Below are 8,903 nucleotides of genomic sequence, written 5' to 3'. Positions count from 1 at the left end.
ATATATATATATATAACATTCCAGAAACGAGTTGCGTGACTTTCCCGGTAAAAAGATTAAAATCGTGTATGGCACCATCTTGTTATTAGATTTTATTAACAATATTTTTACATTATAATATGGCATAAATTTGAGGGTAGAGATGAGTTTTATAAACAAATTATAAATGCTAATAACGAGTAAAATCTTTATTAAATTCCACCCCATTCGAGATATGACATGTGACCCAGATTATCTCCCCACCCTCTCGACCTTTAACCACCAAAATTTAACAGCATCTATGTCCCTAATACACAAACCTACCAGCAAAATTTCGGAAATTTTCGACAAAAGGTACAGGAGTTATTAAGCTTCAAAGTGGGAGAACCCCCATACAAACATCCCTACATACAAGGAAAAAAAAACCCCAAACTTTTTGCATTTTTTGACGTTTCAAGGTCACCTGAGTCTAAAACTGTAAAAATCTTGTGGGGTGGCCATTTTTTATTGCCATACTATTACTGTGTTGTACGTACAAACAAATTACAAGGCCGTGGCACCTCGTTATAACGCGCATATAGGGAGACAAATAGAAAACAATATAACGAGGGGCTCTATTGTATTTAATATAGTTTTTACTAGTTTTAAGGTACAGTATTCCTCGTTATAGCGTTGTCGCGCGTTATAACGAGGGACTACCACAGTTTATTAAGATTTCCAATTTGAATTTTGCCAAATCTGCGAAGGAAGAAGGAGGAGAGGGTCGATTTTTGCCCTATCTCGTCACACGTGACGTAATTTAATCAGTATTATTTATAAAAATAGAATAGAGGATGATGAAAAAGTTTGATTAAAGATAATCAAGTTAAAATTTCATAATATATTATATTAAAAAGCGGTACTTAGATATGTAAATGCAGGTTTGCTCTTAAAGTAGAGAGAGAGAGAAAGAGAGAGAGGAGGGAGACATTTGATAAAGTTGAAAGTAAGGTAAATGAGATTTGTAAGTTCCTTATTAGGAGTCAGAAGACGTGATGGGTATCCTGACCGAATTATCTTGTGTTAAGACGATCGAATATCGTACAGGAAATAGAAAGCTATCAAAGAAATTGGTTAAAACATTTACATAAAATGGGGTGATTAAAAGGGGTACATCAAGAGATCTTTTCCTCTCGTGTACATAGAAGTCGTCATGTCACAGAAAATTAGCTCCATTTTGAAAACGGTGATTGATAACTTCTACTTATTTTGCTTCTATTAAATTATACACTATTACAAGGAAGAGTACTTAACGATTTTTCTTGAAAATCTTTCGAGTGTATTTTAGAGTATTCTATTCATTGTAATTCCGGGTTTAATCCATAATAAATTAAGTTTTATTTCGGGAAATTTCATTATATAAAACGCAAATTAAAATTTCTTGGATATTTCTTGTTAGTTAAGATGTTATTTTCCCTCTGTTACGTGTATCAGGCAGTCAAAAAAATCCCTCCCACTCGAGATTTTAACGTTTTTTTTTGGATTCGGGGTCCCTAAAACGTTTAGGAATGCAAAACAATTCGGGTTTTTTTTTTACTGTATGTAGGGATGTTTGCGTGGGGTAACCAATTATGTTTACCCATTTTGAAGCTTAATAACTCCCGTGCCTTTTGTCGAAAATTTCTGAAAATTTGCAGGGAAGTTTACATATTAGGTGCATTAATGCTAGTAAATTTTGATGGTTAAAGGTCAATCAGATGGAGAGATAGACCAGGTCGTATGTCATATCTCGAGTTAGATCGGATTTAATAAAGATTTTACTCGTTATCAGCATTTATTATTTGTTTATAAAACACATCTTTATCTTCAAATTTAAGATTTATACCATTATATAATATAAAAATATTCTTAATAAAATCCCATAACAGATGGCATTTTTTGACGTGAAAGCTACACAACTCGTTGCTAGAAATTTTTTTAAAGCTTTTACAAAGGAAATCTGAGTGAAAAGAAGGTGAAAAGAAGGAGCAATGTTAGTAGATATTACTAAGAAATTCGTCTTCCTGTTATGAAATTTTCGATATATTTTTTAATACAAATAAGCAAGTAAATAATAGAGATGAAAATCAATATCTTCTTCTTCATATTTTAATAATATATTATTAAAAAAAAGTCTGATACTTGTATGGATAAATTGCAGCATTGCAGCATGATTTTTATGAGATTGAAGTGCTTCGAGATGATCAAATATTGATTTAAAATCCAATTTAGTTATTAGTTTCCACGTATATATACATATAATGTTTACATAATATTTTGCATAACTGTTCATAAGGAAAAAAATAAAAAACAATTTAATTTCCAATTGATAAAATTCGAAATTATTAAATTTAAACAGAGTTTATTTAAATTTAATTAAATTTTATGAACAATTCGCAGCATCACATAAGTGAGATATTGACTATAAATTACACAATTCTAAACTCAATATAAGAGAAAGTAATTTAGAATTTAATTTAAGAGGGATGGAAAAAAATTGGAGGGGGGGGAGAATTAAATGTTATTTTAATAAATGAAATTTCTTTTTAAAAAAAAAATTATGCATTTTTCTGCGGTTGGCATCACTTAACAGTTCATTTAATGGACAACAATTTTGAAGCCATCAGTCACGTTTTCTCGTTTGGTACAGTCGTTTCTACGTCATCAAGCACACTTGCACTTAATTGACGAAGGAGACTGCTTATAATGATGCTATTCTGATTGGAGAAACTTTGTATAATGTAATTATCTTAATAGGTAGCTGTATAAGTGACATTGAAAAACAATGAACAGATGGTACTCCATATGATCCACCACTTTAATGTCATATCAATGGGTGTTTTGATACTTTCACAGGACAAACTAACCCACCAACATGTAATTTCCTGGCCTTTTTAATATAATTTTTTCACATAAAATTACTCCACCATCATCATAACTAACCAAAATATTAAGGATAACGAGTTACAGATGTACAGAATTGATCCGAGAGGATGAGGTTTTAAATGATTTATAAGCTGTCGTGATATATAGATTTTTGCTGATTTTATATGGATGATTAATCTTTATTAAGTTTTATATATATATATATATATAAAATCAAACATTATGAAAATAATTATAAATCTGGGATTCTGTAGCTATAGTAGTTGTTTAGTTGTTAAATGGTTTTATCTTTATAAAATTTGAGATTCATAAAAAAAACTGATATTACATCTTTTAAGTATGTAGACTACATCAAGAATCAAGTGTTCTTATTAATTCTATAAATATGTTGAGACCTTTTTAAATTGGTAAATGATGCATAATAGTTCTTTAGTTTCCATTATAGTTATCTCTACTTCCCTTCTTGAAGCAAGCTTTAACAATGTCATATTATTGTATACATATAAAATCTAAGATTAATAATACTGTTTTCTTATGGGTACATCACACCACATATGCATATCTAAAGTTGCATATCTGTTACTAAAAGTTTTTAAAGATAGAAGTAAATTTTAACTGTAGCTTCAAAACTATATATAGTGTGTTGACTGATGTTTTTATCTAAGATTAACTAAGGTATTTACTAATTTAGCATTATCATACAAAATGAAAACTATTTCAGTTGGTTTTTTTTAAATTCAATATCTGATATTTTAAGTTTTTAATATTCTTGCATAGATTACTAATTAGGCTTCCTAATACTTCCTTTAGCAAAAAAATGAATGTCAAACTGTCTGGCTTGTCAGCAGACATAATGTGGGATATTTTTTAGGAATTAGAAATTTTAATTATCAATCTAAAGTTTGTTTATATAAAAATAAAAATAGACCCTTAAAACCCCTCAAAAAAGAAAATATGTTTTTATTTCAAAATTGTTTTCAACAATATTTAATTGTTGGAATTTCTTGTCAAGATGAAATAAAACAAAATTTCACTTATTCATCCCACATGGAAGATTTACATATAAATAGTATTTAAAATTTTTTCTGAGTTTATAAATAGTTAAAAGTTTTACTGTCATTTCATAAACATATATCTATGAAAAAATATGTGCAAATCATTGCTGTTTAAAGAAGTGCACCATGCTAAAATAGCTCATCCCATGGCATTAATTAGTGGGGGGGGAATCCTATCTGGTTCAACTTTAATAAATTTCTACTTTATTTTTATTAATTAATCATAGTATTACATCAGGATTAAGGAATTTGGATTTCTGTGATTTTAAACAAATGTATACTTTACTATCTTTATTTTTATATGTTATTAGTTGTGTATTAAAAACCTAAGGATTTTTTAAAATATGGCATCTTAATTGGATATCATATATCAGATAATTTCTATATTGATCAAGCACTATTAAAAATAAAGATCTATTTCACATTTAACAAAAAATATAATGCAACTTTTAAAGTTGGTTGGTTACTTTAATGTCAAGTTAATAAACTTTTAACAAATAAGAAAAAATTTTAAATTAAATTTATTATCAACTTAAAAAAAAATCACAAATATTTCACTTTTTAAATTTACCAATTCATTCAATATATATCATTTCAAAGACAGTTTTTGTTGAAAAGTCAAAATTTATCAAGTTCAAAAATATTTATAAACTATTTAATTTCATCTTTAAAAGTTCTATATTAAATTGGAAAAACATTTAAAACTAATATCTTATCCAACAATATTCTTCCACTACACGCATTAATAATAAGTGACCTTCAAATGTGCTTTCAATATATTTAACTTTCATACTTTACTATTAAACTTTTTAAATTTAATAGATACTTGTATATAGTGTTTTCATAATCTTAGATACATTTTAGATTATAAATACAGTAATATAAAATTTTAACACTATAACTTATCTTTTTATTTCTGTTGGGGAATTTCAGGTTTACAAGATTATTTTTATATATCACTAATATTTGTAAACTTTAAATTCTTCTTGACAGTGTATGTTCAGTATGTACATTCTTGACAAATACTACATCAAAACTCCTAAGCAAAAAATTGTTGATTTTAAGTTTAAGGAAACTAAAATTTGAAATATCACACAAAATGAAATGGACAAAATAATGCATAGATTCTAGATGATTACAAATATGAAAAAGATGATCAAATAATTAATAAGCAGTTTAATAGTGATTATCTTTACATGTTATAACAACTAATTTATTTAATTAATTTATGTTAGGAATATGTTAATATGTTAGAATTTTAGACATCAATAATATATTTCCTGTGAAACAAAAGCCAACGTTTTCAACATTCAATGATAAGGAATGTATTTTCACAAAAGATAAAAAAAAATATTTAAAGCATTATCAAAACTTGCACACTTAGAGACTGCTGTTTATTCTGATGATCAAGATTTATCTAAGTGATGTTACTAAATTGACAACACTATTTTTATTCCTATAATCTACTGCATTTCGGATAATTATATTATTATTTTATATTCCTTAAAACTGTATTGTATCCTGAATTATTTTGCAAATGATTATTCTTTCTTCTGAAATAATGATGCAAAATATAAAAATTCAAAAATTTTCATTTTTGAATTTCATACTTTTTTATTGTAATATTCATATAAGACCTAACATTTCAGAAGAAATGTGCATTTTTTACAATTTTTGTTTTAAAAACAGTTCTGTATTTCATTTCTAGCTGATAATTCTGCTAAAATTATTTAGCAGAATTATCAGCTAGAAATGAAATACAGAACTGTTTCATTCAAATACAAATAAGAAATAAGTATTTGCAAGCAAAATTAAAAACGCATTCCTATGGATCCTTTAAAATAAAGTCTTAGAATAAAACAGATCATGGATTAAACGTGCTTATATGCATTGTACAAGTTTCTGCGACACGATAAGAGAGCTAAAATACATTCTTAAGATAGTCCAGCTACACGGATATAAAAAGGAAGAGATAGAGGATCTTATGTCATCCTTCCAATCCACTGCACGGCATTCTCCCAAGGTTGACCGTAATAAATGAATAGTACTTAATTACATCCCATTTTTGAGCAAGATACACAGATCTACCGCCAGGTCTAATAACTTTCACATTGTATACCGGTGCAATCCCACTATTTTCAAACTTTTAAGAAACAATAAAAAGGAGAAGGATCAGAATTCAACAATGGGTATATATTCGGTGCCTTTACATGACCAACGATTCGATTCCAGGCTAATTTACGTGGGTGTGATAATGCGCGGTCTAAAGAAAAGGCTCAAGGAACACAAATATACGGTCAATAGGAACCTTGATAACACTGTGTTGTCATCGTACGCAAAGCAAGATATTAACGTGCAATGGGATTAAGTGGCAATTATAAAGACAACGACTAATAGGCAAACAATCAAACTCTAGAGAGATTGGAAATCTATAAAGCGCACATGAAAACTGGTTGCATAAACCATAGAGACGCCGACTCATTGTCTACTGCGTGGAGGCCCTTTTACAATTATTAATTTTTCACTATTTATTTGATTTATTTGTTAATTTTTCATTAGTGCGTCCGCTAGGGCGTTTTCCGTTAATTTTTGTTTTTTGTATTTATTTCGAATATATTTTATAAAAAATTTTACACACCTGAACCATTTACGGTGCGATCATGCAAAAGATCGGCAAACAAATGTTTTCGAACCCCTTCTGGGCTCTGCTTCAGGTTCAAATCAGTTTCTATAAAGACGTTCGATATCCGTTAGACGTAGAAATCCGTTCGATCATGTTGTTTAAAGCTTGAATTTGAGTTGTAGGTTTAAAGCTTTAAACGACATGATTGAATGGATTTCTACGTCTAACGGATATCGAACGTCTTTATAGAAACTGATTTGAACCTGAAGCAGAGCCCAGAAGGGGTTCGAAAACGTTTGTTTGCCGATCTTTTGCATGATCGCACTGTAAATGGTTCAGGTGTGTAAAATTTTTTAGTCATTCCGGTGCAATGAAAAGTGAATTTATTTTATATATTCTATATTTAATATTCTCTATTCTCTATATAGCTCTATATTTAATATTCTATTTTTGGTAACTGAGGATGATCATTGAAAAACGATTGAAAATGTTTTTATTTTATTAAATTTTGCTGGATTTATATCTGTGTAGTTTATTTTTCAACTTATTCTACTTTCAGTATGTATTTATTATATATTAGAATAAAACAATTATAAGTATCATTAGATTCAAGTAAAAGCAATTTAGTCTTTGTTAAGTGGAGCATATCATTTACAATCCAATCAGGGAAACATTTCAGGGACACATTTATTTATTGATTCAGTGAAAATGATGTCTAAAACTGATTAACTTCAGTTATTTTTTAAAATTTATTTATTTATTGATATATAAATTGGTGATATATATTGACATCTTAATAAAATTGCTGTATTCAAATATTGATTCTACAATCAAATATTAAAAATAGGCAAAACAGTCAGTATTAAAAATAAAGACAATCCCTGGAAATTGGGGATGTCTGGTGACCCTACTTTTGTTTATCTTTTAAGCTTTCTAAAAACCAGAAAACAACTGTTCTGAAAATCTTGAGAGATTAAAAGATTTGGCCTCTGTAACAGAAGACTGAATTATTTATACATATATCAGTATGTTATGATTTTTCAAACTCTTAAATATTAAGATTACTGTAAAATAATATGAAATAAATTCTGAGTATCTATAGTCTCAAACATAAAATCTTATTAGAAATTAATTTTAATCAAATGGTACTCAGTTATTTTTTATTAATATGTTACTGCTAAAAATTTCCCAATTAAAGACCCAATTTAATATTTGAATATAAAGTTTCCAAATGTTTTAATTTATATTTTTTTACAGTGAATATATAGTATATTCATTTGGAGAGAGAAAGCAGATTTCACAAATTAATGATAAACTTCTCAAGCCACAATAGCTTGTATGTATAGGGGAAGAATCCTGTCAAACTGAATAATTTGAATAAGAATTACTTATTCAAATTATTATATATTAGTTGTGTATTATATGTTATAGTACAGTAATCAGATCTTTGCATCAAGTTAAGAGTACAAAATTGTATATTTAGTAATTCACAGATACCAATTGCTTCTCTACTTCATATTTATGGAAAAGATCCATTGACAATTATTCAATGGTCTCTGTAAAGATGGTATTATATTGAGATTTAACTTGTTTTATTATATGACTCCACTGAAATAGTGATACTAATGTTATTTGGAATATTAATTAAATCAATGTATGTGAATAACAGAGGTTTCACTGTAATTTTAACATTAATATCCTGTATTATTTTCTGAAAAATGAATTCATTTCTTAATAAATTTCAAGACCTGTTTATTATTATAAAATTCTAAGATTTACTATATTAGAATTCCAAATGAAAAATTCCTGCTAATTTTTAACAATAAGTACTGTATATTTAAATTATATACAAACTAAACCATGGCTTTCTATGTAATATATCCCAAAACAAAAACCAATGCTAAGGCTATATGCAGGTGTCAACAAGATGTTTTGTATAAAATGATATTCACCTCAAGTAAAAAAGGAAAATTAATGATCAATCAAAATACCATATTTTATGCCTATAAGATGCAAATTTTGTCTAAAAACAAGAAAATATTCTCCCACAGGATGATGAATGCTCCAAACAGCCTACAGTACATTTTAGGTAATCTCAACCTAGACCAACTCTCAAATAAAGATATTTTAAAATTAAACACACACTATTATTATTATTATTATGTTGGGTTTTGTGAGTTATACTCGGTTCACACCGGTGGCTGTGTACTATGCTGGACCAGAGTCAAGGCATAGCAACCAAAACAAAACTAAAATTAAATAAGTGTGTCAGTGTGTGTGTCTGTATTCAGGAATTTCCTAACAATATGGCATGTATTCAATATAGTGGCCTTCTGTAGTGT

At 28.0% G+C, this 8,903-nt stretch overlaps 1 protein-coding gene across 2 annotated transcripts in view; it reads right to left on the bottom strand.

The window, feature by feature from the left end:
* Positions 1-8,903, bottom strand: part of LOC111636784 (sex determination protein fruitless-like) — a 47,203-nt gene that overhangs the window by 11,983 nt on the left and 26,317 nt on the right. The window contains exon 2 of one of the 2 annotated variants that reach the window (XR_002758588.1): positions 3,866-4,977. The exons of the other annotated variant lie outside the window; for it this stretch is intronic. The gene's annotated coding sequence lies outside the window, so the exon portion shown is untranslated. Of the gene's footprint in view, positions 1-3,865; positions 4,978-8,903 lie in introns of those variants that run through there. 2 annotated transcript variants of the gene reach the window in all.

The sequence above is a fragment of the Centruroides sculpturatus genome, unplaced genomic scaffold (genome assembly GCF_000671375.1).
Source record: "Centruroides sculpturatus isolate CEXI.00-Female unplaced genomic scaffold, Cexi_2.0 scaffold1052, whole genome shotgun sequence".
In the NCBI taxonomy this organism is placed as follows: domain Eukaryota; kingdom Metazoa; phylum Arthropoda; class Arachnida; order Scorpiones; family Buthidae; genus Centruroides; species Centruroides sculpturatus.
The sequence above is the reverse complement of the archived record's forward strand: the minus strand, read 5'-3'. Positions and strand labels throughout refer to the sequence as shown.